Raw genomic sequence first — 12,706 nt, forward strand, 5'->3', positions numbered from 1 at the left:
TTTCCTGTCGTTTTCCTCGAAGATACACAGCTCCCATTGATGTCTTCATGGCCGCAACTGGAATGGTGCAGTTTCCAATGGTCTCCAATAGGCAGATGGATCACCGTCGCCGTAAAAAAATTAAAGAAAAAATACAGACAATGAGAAAAATGCATCTCGAAATAGAGTTTTGAGTATAAAGAGATCATTCTCTAGCTATTCTACCTAGGTTTGTTGCGATTTAATCCCATCTTGGATATGTATTGTTTGAAGCTTTGCATGGTGTGGAGAAATAAGAATTTACGGGGACAACCATGTGTAAACCTCTTAAGGTGAGTATTGGCTCTGGAAAGAGCTGGTTTGGTCTCGATGTTTCTAACAGTATATTCTGCTCGTCTTCAGGAGAATGCTGGACTACAGGCGATGGTCGAACTTTAGTAGTGCTGGATGGATGAGCATTTGGGCGGGATGGATCAAAGCTGTTCTTGGCCGGTAATGCATGTGAGTTGATTGCTGGCTGGATGTGTGTGCATTGGAGTGTGACATTCTTGTGGTGAGCTGCTGCTGGAAGGGTTGGCTTGAGGATGTGTGACCAGATGTCGTTAATGAAGAAACCGATGTCTTCTGGAACTGTATGGCGTGCTTGTATATCGATGGCCTCCCCGACTCTGCATTGGTGCCAGGACTGTACATGAGCTATGAGTTTGGCTTGATTCCACTTGATGATGCTGTCGTGTTCGTGTGAATATTTGATGATGGCTGAATTGTTGAGGTGTTCCAGTGTGCCATGTGCTTTGTGTTCCTTGATTCTTGTTGAGATATTGCGCCCTGGTTCCACGATGTATACTTCACAGTAATCGCAGGGAATGTGGTAAACGCTGGCTTTGTCTCGAGTGTCTTGCTTGTCCTTGTGTGTGTGGAGTGATGCTTGAATTTTGTTTGATGCTGTATGGAAGGTCTTGACTTGAGCTTGCATGAAGATACGTTGAAGCTTGTTAGAAGATAGGCCAATGTTTGGGAGGGAGATTGCAGCCTTGAACTCTGGTAGTTCATCTGGTGTGAGACTTGGCTTGGGCTCGCTGAGGTTGAAAGTTTTGTAGCCATTAAGTTGACGTGATGTCTTGATGTGTTGTAGTTCCTGCTTCAAGCTGCCCTTGTCACAGGTGTCCAAGGTCCAACGGACCAAGGTGTTGGAGACAGCAGACTTGATGCGAGGATGGTGGAATGATGAGTTGTGAACGTATCTGTTGGTGTGCGTTGGCTTGTGATGTACCGTGTGGGCTAGAGTGCCATCAGCTTGTCTTGTTACTTCGGCACCTAGGAAGGAGATAGCATTGTTTTGTTCTTGTTCCATGTTGAATCGGATACGTAGATATTGACTGTTCAGTTGATGGAAGAACTTTTGGAGTGCTGTCTTGCTGTTGGGCCAAAACCACAAAGGTGTCGTCAATGTAGCGGAACCTGAGGTTGGGGCGAAGATTGGCGTTCTTGATACCGTCAAGTTAAAACTCCTCCATGAACAAATCCATCAGGACTGGGGATAGAGGAGATCCCATGGTGGCCCCAGAGGTTTGTTCGTAGAATTTGTCTCGCCACCTGAATCTAAAAGCGGAGAAGCAGGTGATAAGGAGGTCGTGGACTTGTTCTGGAGTGAGTCTTGTGCGGTCTGTCAGTGTAGGTTAGGCTTGAAGGCATTGTTCGGCGATGTTGCATGCTTCTTCAGTTGGTATGTTGGTGAATAGTGACATGATGTCAAAACTGACAAGGATCTCAGTTGGACGGAGATGTATGTATTTGATAATGTCGACGAACTTGCTTGAGTTGTTAATGTTATGTTCAGTGAGGCCAACTAGTGGATGAAGGGTCTTGGTGGGGTGTCTTGCAGTATTGTAGGTGGGTGACCCAGGGACGCCACGATGGGACGGAGAGGAACATCTGGCTTGTGGCTCTTAAGGTTGGCCAAAAAAACGTGATTAGGCGGATGCGGATGGCTTGAGGTGACGGTACATGGTGTTGTCTATGACCTGCGCTTGATAGAGAGTGCAGAATTTAGCAGTGGGGGTGCGTTCGATGACTGAACAGGAGTTACTTGGCAGGCGTCGATAGGTATCAGTTGACAGGATGTCGGTTACCTTGTGGTCAGAATCTGGTGTGCACATGAACACGGTCGCATTACCAATGTTCGTTGAAATGATGTGGATAGACTTGTCTATGTGCAGGGCTCGGATAGCGGCGCGTTCTTGCTTGCTTGTGTTGGGTCTTGGTAACTTGGTGTTTGAAGAGTTTGAAGAATCTGGATGCGGACATGGTTGACGAATGTCTTGTCTAGATGTTTGAGTGCAGGTTCGGTAGACTGAATAATATCTTTGACTGGAATCGTGCAATGTGTGGGCGCCAGCACACCTCGCATGATTCAAGTCAAAGACATCAATCAGTCCACTGAACCTGCACTCAAACATCTGGACAAGACGGTCGCCAACCAAGTCCGCATCAAAATTCTGCAAAGACTTCAAACGCCAAGTTACCAAGACCCTACACAAGCAGGCGAGAAAATGCTGATATCTGAGCCCTGCACAAAGACAAGTCCATCCACATCATGTCAGCGGACAAGGGTAATGCCACTATGGTCATGTCTACAACAGATTATGACCACCAAGTTAATGAAATCCTGTCAACTAATACCTACCAATGCCTGCCAAGGAACCCCAGCCCAGTCATTGAACGCACACTCACCACAAAACTCTGTACTCTCTATCAAGCGCAAGTCATAGACAACACCACGTACCGTCACCTCAAGCCATCCGCATTCACCTGCCCACGTTTCTTCTGCCAACCCAAGATCCACAAGCCAGATGGTCCTCTCCGCCCCATCATGGCTTCTCAGGGTTCACCTTCCTACAACATTGCAACACACCTCACCAAGAAACTCCATCGACTAGTTGGCCTCACTGAACATCACATCAACAACACAAGCAAGTTAGTCGACATCATCAAGCACATACATCTCCGTCCAACTGATATCCTTGTCAGTTTTGATGTCGTGTCACTGTTCACCAACATACCAATCGAAGAAGCATGCAACATAGCCAACCAAAGCCTTCAAGCCGAACCTACACTGACAGACCGCACAAGCCTCACTCCAGAACAAGTCCACGATCTCCTCATCACCAGCGTCTACGCTTCCAGCTTCAGGTGGTGAGACAAATTCTATGAACAAACCTCTGGGGCCGCCAAGAGATATCCTCTATCCCCGGTCCTGGGAGATTTGTTCATGGAGGAATTTGAACTTGACAGCATCGAGAAGGTCAATCTTTGCCCTAACCTCTGGCTCCGCTACATTAACGACACTTTTGTGGTTAGGCCTTACGACAAGACAGCACTCCAAGAGTTCTTCCATCACCTGAACAGTCAAAATCCACACATCCAATTCACCATGGAACAAGAACAAAACAACACTATCTCCGTCCTAGACGTCCAAGTAACATGACAAGCTGATGGCACTATAGCCCAAACGGTACATCGCAAGCCAACACACCCCGATAGATACCTTCACAACTCATCATTCCATCATCCTCGCTTCAAGTCTGCTGTCTGCAACACCTTGGTTTGCTGGGCCTTCAACACCTGTGACAAAGGCAGCTTGAAGCAGGAACTACACCACATCAAGACTTCACTTCAACTTAACGACTACAAGACATTCAATCTTAGCCAGCCCAAGCCAAGTCTCACAACAGAAGAACAACCAGAGTTCAAGGCTGCAATCACCCTCCCATATATCGGCCACACTTCTCACAAGTTTCAAAGTATCTTCAGTCAAGCTCAAGTCAAGATCTTCCACACAGCACCAAACAAGATTCAAGCATCACTCCACACACACAAGGACAAGCGAGACACTCAAGACAAAGCAGGCGTTTACCGCATTCCCTGTGATTGCGGTAAAGTGTACTTCGCGGAAACCTGGCGCAGCATCTCAACAAGAATCAAGGACACAAAGCACATGGCAGACTGAGACACCTCGACAAATCAGCCATCATCAAACATTCACAAGAACAGGACCACATCATCAATTGGAATCAAGCCGAACTCAAAGCTCCTGTACAGTCCTGACACCAATGCAGAGTCAGGGAGGCCATCGAGATACAAGGACATCATAAAGTTCCACGAGACATAGGTTTCTTCATTATGGACATCTGGTCACCCATCCTCGAGCCAACCCTCCCAGCAGCAGCTCACCTAAAGAATGTCACACTCCAATGCAATTCACATCCAGCCAGCAATCAACTCTCACGCATCACCGGCCAAGAACAGCTCTGATCCTTCCCTCCCAAATGCTCATCCATCCAGCGCAACTTAAGCTCCACCACCGGCGCCGCCTGCATTCCAGCATTCCCCTGAAGACGAGATTAAAGAGATAATTCTCTAGCTATGTACCTATGTTTTGTGAGCTTCAGTCATCGACAGGTAGTACACCACATTCCCAGCAGAACTGCAGACTCCTGAAAATATGTCAATCAAGTCAAAATATCAATTTGTAAAACCTTCACCTTAAATTGGTCCATTATTACAAAGAGCATCCCAAAATTGGATCCTTGAGTTTTTCGATGATAATTTGTTATGCTTTCTTTCTCTCAAATTTTCTTTACAGTCGAACAATTGTCATGAACTTGTTGTTGCCATTAAACCAACTTTCAAGAACTTTTTGCGAAGAAACCGACAGGACAGTTTGTGGACTAAAGGCTTAAAGACACTGGACACTATAGGTTATTATCAAAGACCAGTCTTCACTCTTGGTGACGTATGTCAACATATGCATAAAGTAAAAACTTGTGAAACTTTGAGCTCAATTGATCGTCGAAGTTGCAAGACAATAATGAAAGAAAGCACATCACCCACCCTTGTTACACAAACTTATATGCTGTCAGATGCTTGATTTCAAAACCTCAAAATCCAATGCTGAGGTCTCGAAACAAAACTACTACTACTAATAATAAGAACAAGAACAAGAACAAGAACAAGAACAAGAACAAGAACAAGAACAAGAACAAGAACAAGAACAAGAACAAGAACAAGAACAAGAACAAGAACAAGAACAAGAACAAGAACAAGAACAAGAACAAGAACAAGAACAAGAACAAGAACAAGAACAAGAACAAGAACAAGAACAAGAACAAGAACAAGAACAAGAACAAGAACAAGAACAAGAACAAGAACAAGAACAAGAACAAGAACAAGAACAAGAACAAGAACAAGAACAAGAACAAGAACAAGAACAAGAACAAGAACAAGAACAAGAACAAGAACAAGAACAAGAACAAGAACAAGAACAAGAACAAGAACAAGAACAAGAACAAGAACAAGAACAAGAACAAGAACAAGAACAAGAACAAGAACAAGAACAAGAACAAGAACAAGAACAAGAACAAGAACAAGAACAAGAACAAGAACAAGAACAAGAACAAGAACAAGAACAAGAACAAGAACAAGAACAAGAACAAGAACAAGAACAAGAACAAGAACAAGAACAAGAACAAGAACAAGAACAAGAACAAGAACAAGAACAAGAACAACAAGAACAACAAGAACAACAAGAACAAGAACAAGAACAAGAACAAGAACAAGAACAAGAACAAGAACAAGAACAAGAACAAGAACAAGAACAAGAACAAGAACAACAAGAACAAGACCAAGAACAAGAACAAGAACAAGAACAAGAACAAGAACAAGAACAAGAACAAGAACAAGAACAAGAACAAGAACAAGAACAAGAACAAGAACAAGAACAAGAACAAGAACAAGAACAAGAACAAGAACAAGAACAAGAACAAGAACAACAACAACAACAAGAACAACAACAAGAACAACAACAAGAACAACAACAACAACAAGAACAACAAGAACAAGAACAACAAGAACAAGAACAACAACAAGAACAACAACAAGAACAACAACAACAACAAGAACAACAACAAGAACAACAACAAGAACAACAACAACAACAACAACAACAACAACAACAACAACAACAACAACAACAACAACAACAACAACAACAACAACAACAAGAACAACAAGAACAACAACAAGAACAACAACAAGAACAACAACAACAAGAACAACAACAAGAACAACGACGACGACGACGAGGACGACGACGACGACGTTGACGACGACGACGACGACGACGACGACGCAGACGACAATAATAATTTCCAAATTCATGGAAATTACTTCTTAATGGAAAACTATGTTAATTCAGAGGGAGTTGGTTCTCGTAACGTTTTATACCATCACCCTCTCCCTATTGGTCGGTACATTAACCCAGACTTGATGTCCTTTTCATTACAATTTGGAAATGAAACTGAAGAACTTCTGTCCAAAAATGTATGGCCCTTTATATTTGAATAGACTGTGCAAGTCTCGCGCGCACCGGAGCGAGAAAACACGACAACTGAAGAACTTAATTTTTTTATGAGTCAAATCTTTGCTTTAATTTTTTCTTAATGCCGAATCTGAACAACAAAAATAACCATTAAAGCGTGTTTAAATTAGTTTTAGCTTTTCAAACAAATACACAATTGTCGGTTAAAGTCTATGTATAGACAAAAGTAAAACTCTGGGACAAGGATGTTTGTTTGATCTTAAATGTTTTGAAACCCCTTTTGTAAATCTACGCCCGAATGTGAAACTACTGAAAGCTGGTTTATACGCGGACGCACGATGGTCGCAAGGGCGTTAGATAAACGCGTGACGCATTTTAAAGAGGAAGCCGACGCCTAAGCGACCAATAAAAAGGCTTTCCACCCCGCGCGGCCAAAACAAGCGTCTGCGTAAGTTTCGTGATCGGAGATGGGCACAAATTCTTAATTTTTTACAAGTAACCTGACCTGAGGTCAAGTTTAAATATCGGTTTTTCTTCGTTATTATGTTGACTTTTTTATAACTTTTATATATGTTGTTAATTAGTATTACATTTTTAACAACATATGTCATTTTTATGGTCATAAACTATATTAAACTAAAGTAATGGACGAAACAAAATCTCCCCAACGTAAAACTCCATAAGGTTGGGACCACAATGGTCCCGGAAGTTCAAATCTGCGCGAGACTTGCACAGTCTATTGCAATTGAAGGGTATCAAACACAATAGCATCGAGTCCCCCCCCCCCCAATTTTCATCTTGACTCCAACAAATGGAAAATTTGTGAATTACAAAGCTAAATTAGAGCATGGAGCCCCTTTTAAATCTGAACAAAATGTTTATTTTAGGATAATCCTTAACAAATTACGCTCCCTCATTACTTTCCAAGCTATTAATCAGACTGAAAATAAACTTACCTGGTCCTGTCGTTTTCCTCACAGCGTACATAGCTCCCAATGATGTCTTCTTGGTCGGTACTGGAATGGCATGACACCGTCTTCGAAAAAATATAAGACAAAACAAAACAAAAAATGAGAAAAGTGCACTTCGAATCAGAGTTATTCCATTTTAGTTTAAGAATGAACGTGTAGTAAATGGGGTGCGTGGTTGTTACACGACGTGTAGACAATGACGAATGGTGTGAAGTTGGAGATTAAGATGTCACACGCAAGCGTGCTCGGATATGAGCTTGGTAGATTTAGGTTAGTGTGCAACGCTGCGCATGCAGTAACTGGGTATAGGACTTGCAAGTTTGGTTAGTAGAGTTACATTACTGATAGTAGGGGTGATAATATACCTTTCTTGGTGGACGTGATCCCTCTGTGCGGTAATACAACTCAGTAGAATTCCATGATTTAAAGGTGTGTCCAAGTAATTGAGTACCGCTTTACCATCAACAGGATTCTAGTGGTTGCAGGGCATGTGAAGATGAGAAGGACTCCATACCAGGTAACCAGACTCAGTCATTGCATGTAGGGAAAAAGGGTGACATTTCTAAATTAGACAACAAAAATCAGAGCAAAGCCTGAGCACAGCATGAGCCGGTACGAGGTGCTTAAGAACAATTATTTTTGCATGTGGGAATACAATTCATCTTGTTAATGATAATGTGTTTGATTTGGCACAATAACACAGCGTCAGTGTGGAGTTGTTTGTTTTGTGAGCCCCTGCAGAAAGGCATATCTCTATGGTCAGGACACTGTTCCGTTTGGGAAAGACGTGATCTTACAGGCTTGTTGTTTTAACTGTTGCTATGCAAGGACGTGGACGCAGAGAGAAAGAGAGAGAGATAAAGTTACTTTCGCTAATAATTTATATATATATATTATACATTTTGATAACTTTATATATATTTTTGAGCATTAAATAATATAACAATACTTGATATATTTTGTAACCTTTTTATATTTCACATCAACTTCAACTTATTGTAAAATATCTATTTTCAGTTTTGTTTCATTATATGTATAATAAAAAAAAACATTTTTTTTAGACGTTTGTAATTTTCGTAGTTTTTGAAATGTATATTTCATAACTTTGTACTCATAATTTGTTTTTAATTTTATACATTTTGTTGAATTCTATATATTTTGCAAATACTGTTTTTTGTAAATATTATGCATTTTTAAGCATTTAACATTGTATATTCTGTAAACTTTACTTTGTAAACTTTATATTTCATAAACTTTAAATAATTGTAAAACATAACATACATATTTTTTCTTTTTTTCATTATTTATTTTATTTATATTGTTTTTTTTAAGAGTATACATTTTGTAATTTTTATATATCTTTAAAACGATATATATTTTGTAAACTTTGTATATTTCCAGCATTAAATGTTGCCTAAACTATATTTAATTGTTAACTTGTAAATTTTTCTTTGTAAACCCTTTACGTTTTATAAACTTTAAATAATTGTAAAATAATCGTTAAACCGGAGGTCGTTGGTTGAAATCTCGCTCTAGTCAATTTTTCTGTGTTCATCCCAAAGTCATTTTAAAAATGTACCCAGTCAACTTCCCTTGCGGTTTATTTAGGGAATAACAGTGTTCGTACCCGGTCTTCACTGCGTGGTAATGACCGGGTTGGTGGCTGGCGCTGTTAACGGACCGAGCCGAATGGGCCATATTTTGAGCTTTTGATGGTTCCAATCTCTTTCGTGCGTTAGTCACATTACTGATCTTTGAGACCAGTGACTCTTTTAATTAATGATCTGTTCAGCGCCTTCACTGGGGTCAAAGGAGGCAAATGATTGGACGATAGCTGTTCCTTGTGCATTAAAACGCGCGCATGAGCTCGGCGTCAGTTTATACGCGCGCACATGTTACACGCGCGCACTCAAAATTGATACATTTTCAGCGCGCGTATGCGTAAGTGCGCGAAGTTGCAATAAAACTAACAGGGATATAAGCGTGCGATACAGTGCAACGCGCAAGGTTTACACAATCTATGCTGGTTAAGTGGCCACTTATTCGCTATTTTCCAAAGCCGGTATTTATACCACCGTTAAAACTCTCACACGTGACTGGGTTTTGACCAATCAGAGACTTTCATTAAAAAATTTGTTTTTATATACATTTTGTTAATTTTTTTTTGTTAAAACTTTTTTGTTTAATAATTAGTATTGTAAACTTTATATATATTTAAATTTAATATTTAAACTTAATATCAATGCTTTATGAATGTTCAAACAATTACATTTCCATAGAAAAAGAGGAGAAAGGTTTTAAAGGAAGGAACCAGAAAAAAGGGTTAGATTCTAGTAAATCAAAGTCTTTGTGGGTGGCTATGAACCAATGAGAGTAAAGTGATGAGGACAAAGAATGGTCCATGAAAGGAGAGGATGATTTATTAAACATAGGTATGAGGAACCTGTGGGAATATATATTCCTATAAAAACTATGAATTTATATAGTATAATTTATAAATTATGTATAATATGCCCTATGTCCTATACAAATTTGTTTAATTTATATTATTCTTTTTTTTCCATTGCCACAGAACGGCAAGCAATGTGCCGCGTCTGTGAATTATTCCACACTTCGAGACTTATTTTTTTGAGATCCAGTTTCAAAACACTCAATACGGTTATATTGTAGTCGTTATAAATCTAGGAGTCCTGAAGAAACCTGGAAAATATCGAAGAAACCAGTACTCACAAAACAGGACAGCAAAGCAAAGAACAGCACAGCACATATAAGTCCACAAACAAGCACTCCCAACCGTGGCATATCAGCGAGTCTATTGGACCATAACGGAAATTTCCACTCAATCACAAGCTTACAGAAAAACTATTGTAAATCTTTCACAACTGGGTTATTCACATTTAAATTAGCCAAGGAGCATGCAATCACCGCACCCAAATAACAAAGAAACTGATGGATCCAAAAAGCGCTGGTCTTGCATAATCGCTGATCTCTTATAAGAGTATGACGTCACAGTATTGTCACATAATGTGCGATATTCATTTATGTATGCAAAAAATGTAATATTTTGCAATAAATTGTAATATGTGTGCGATTAACTGTAATAATATGTGCGATAAGGAGGAGGTCCTGTTTTCAAGGTGTCCGTAAAATCGTGGCAAATCTTTTACCTCTCTGTGCGCGATGTAAACAGTCGCTAGATTACAACAAATATGGTTTTATTTGCCAAGCAAAGAGCAAAACTTAGAAACACGTAAGGCTCCACTGGTTATTTGCACTTGTTAATGCAAAAAGTTTGTAGTTTTCGGCATTTCTACAAGGTAGAAAAATAAGTAATAATGTTGAGGCCATATAAAACCTCTCGTCATTCTTTTTGTCTATGTTATTGACACTTTTGTTTGGGGTTGTTTCAAGAAACATTTGCTTGAAGATTTTAGGTGAAAATTATATACGTAAATTTTACTACTGTCACGGCTTATGTATACATACATTAGTGTAAATAGTGGCAAAAATGACAACTTTAAATTTGTGCAAATTATGAAGATTGTCCCTGCTTGATTTGTTTCTTCCATTTGTTCGATGTGTTGTTATGGAGGATTTAAAGAGACTGTTGCAAGACAAATTTATGTTGTATACAAAGTGACGTTTTAATTTCTAGAATAAGAGTTGATAACCAACGATGTTCTTCAAAACAAACACTACTACTTACTGTGTAACTATCTCTTTAATAAAACTGTCACCGTGCCAAGTTTCAAAATCAAAGGAAACCGACTCGGATTTTGCCCGAGTTCTTTTAGGTGAACAAAATTAATCATAATTCACACAGGCACATTTTCATTTGACAAAAAAACAATGCAATACAGGGCAGGGTGTTTTCTATTACTTTACAATGATCATTCTACATCACACAGTTGTTTCTTGTTTCACATGATCAATGTCTTTATTTTATAAATGCGTAATGTTAACCTGGCAAATAAATTGAAATTTTTAAAACTAATTACTGTACACCTAAAGGGCAGGAACAAAAATTGTCAGAGTAAAGTGCTTGGTAATTATGATACTAATGATCACTACTATCACTGACATACAGAAACTGTAAATAATTAAATTTAGAAGAAAAATGTATACCAATTTGTAAACAGGGCGTTAAGTTAATACACAGTTGAGTTATGATTATTCATTAGAGTTCATTAACTGCAAAGAAAGCTTATAAATTGACTTTTATGAAAACACACAAAACTTTTTTAACTTGTCCATTAATGGAATAGATCAGTTCATGAACTTGGTTCATGAACTGCTGTGATGAACATGTCATGAACTGTTTGATGCATGGACTGATCATGAACATTCTTAAAAGTTCATCAAGTCATTAATTCCCTTTTGGCTCAGTCAGTGCACTGGGTTATTCACATTTAAATTAGCCAAGGAGCATGCAATCACCGCACCCAAATAACAAAGAAACTGATGGATCCAAAAAGCGCTGGTCTTGCATAATCGCTGATCTCTTATAAGAGTATGACGTCACAGTATTGTCACATAATGTGCGATATTCATTTATGTATGCAAAAAATGTAATATTTTGCAATAAATTGTAATATGTGTGCGATTAACTGTAATAATATGTGCGATAAGGAGGAGGTCCTGTTTTCAAGGTGTCCGTAAAATCGTGGCAAATCTTTTACCTCTCTGTGCGCGATGTAAACAGTCGCTAGATTACAACAAATATGGTTTTATTTGCCAAGCAAAGAGCAAAACTTAGAAACACGTAAGGCTCCACTGGTTATTTGCACTTGTTAATGCAAAAAGTTTGTAGTTTTCGGCATTTCTACAAGGTAGAAAAATAAGTAATAATGTTGAGGCCATATAAAACCTCTCGTCATTCTTTTTGTCTATGTTATTGACACTTTTGTTTGGGGTTGTTTCAAGAAACATTTGCTTGAAGATTTTAGGTGAAAATTGTATACGTAAATTTTACTACTATCACGGCTTATGTATACATACATTAGTGTAAATAGTGGCAAAAATGACAACTTTAAATTTGTGCAAATTATGAAGATTGTCCCTGCTTGATTTGTTTCTTCCATTTGTTCGATGTGTTGTTATGGAGGATTTAAAGAGACTGTTGCAAGACAAATTTATGTTGTATACAAAGTGACGTTTTAATTTCTAGAATAAGAGTTGATAACCAACGATGTTCTTCAAAACAAACACTACTACTTACTGTGTAACTATCTCTTTAATAAAACTGTCACCGTGCCAAGTTTCAAAATCAAAGGAAACCGACTCGGATTTTGCCCGAGTTCTTTTAGGTGAACAAAATTAATCATAATTCACACAGGCACATTTTCATTTGACAAAAAAACAATGCAATACAGGGCAG

Source organism: Asterias amurensis, chromosome 8 (genome assembly GCF_032118995.1).
Source record: "Asterias amurensis chromosome 8, ASM3211899v1".
NCBI lineage: Eukaryota > Metazoa > Echinodermata > Asteroidea > Forcipulatida > Asteriidae > Asterias > Asterias amurensis.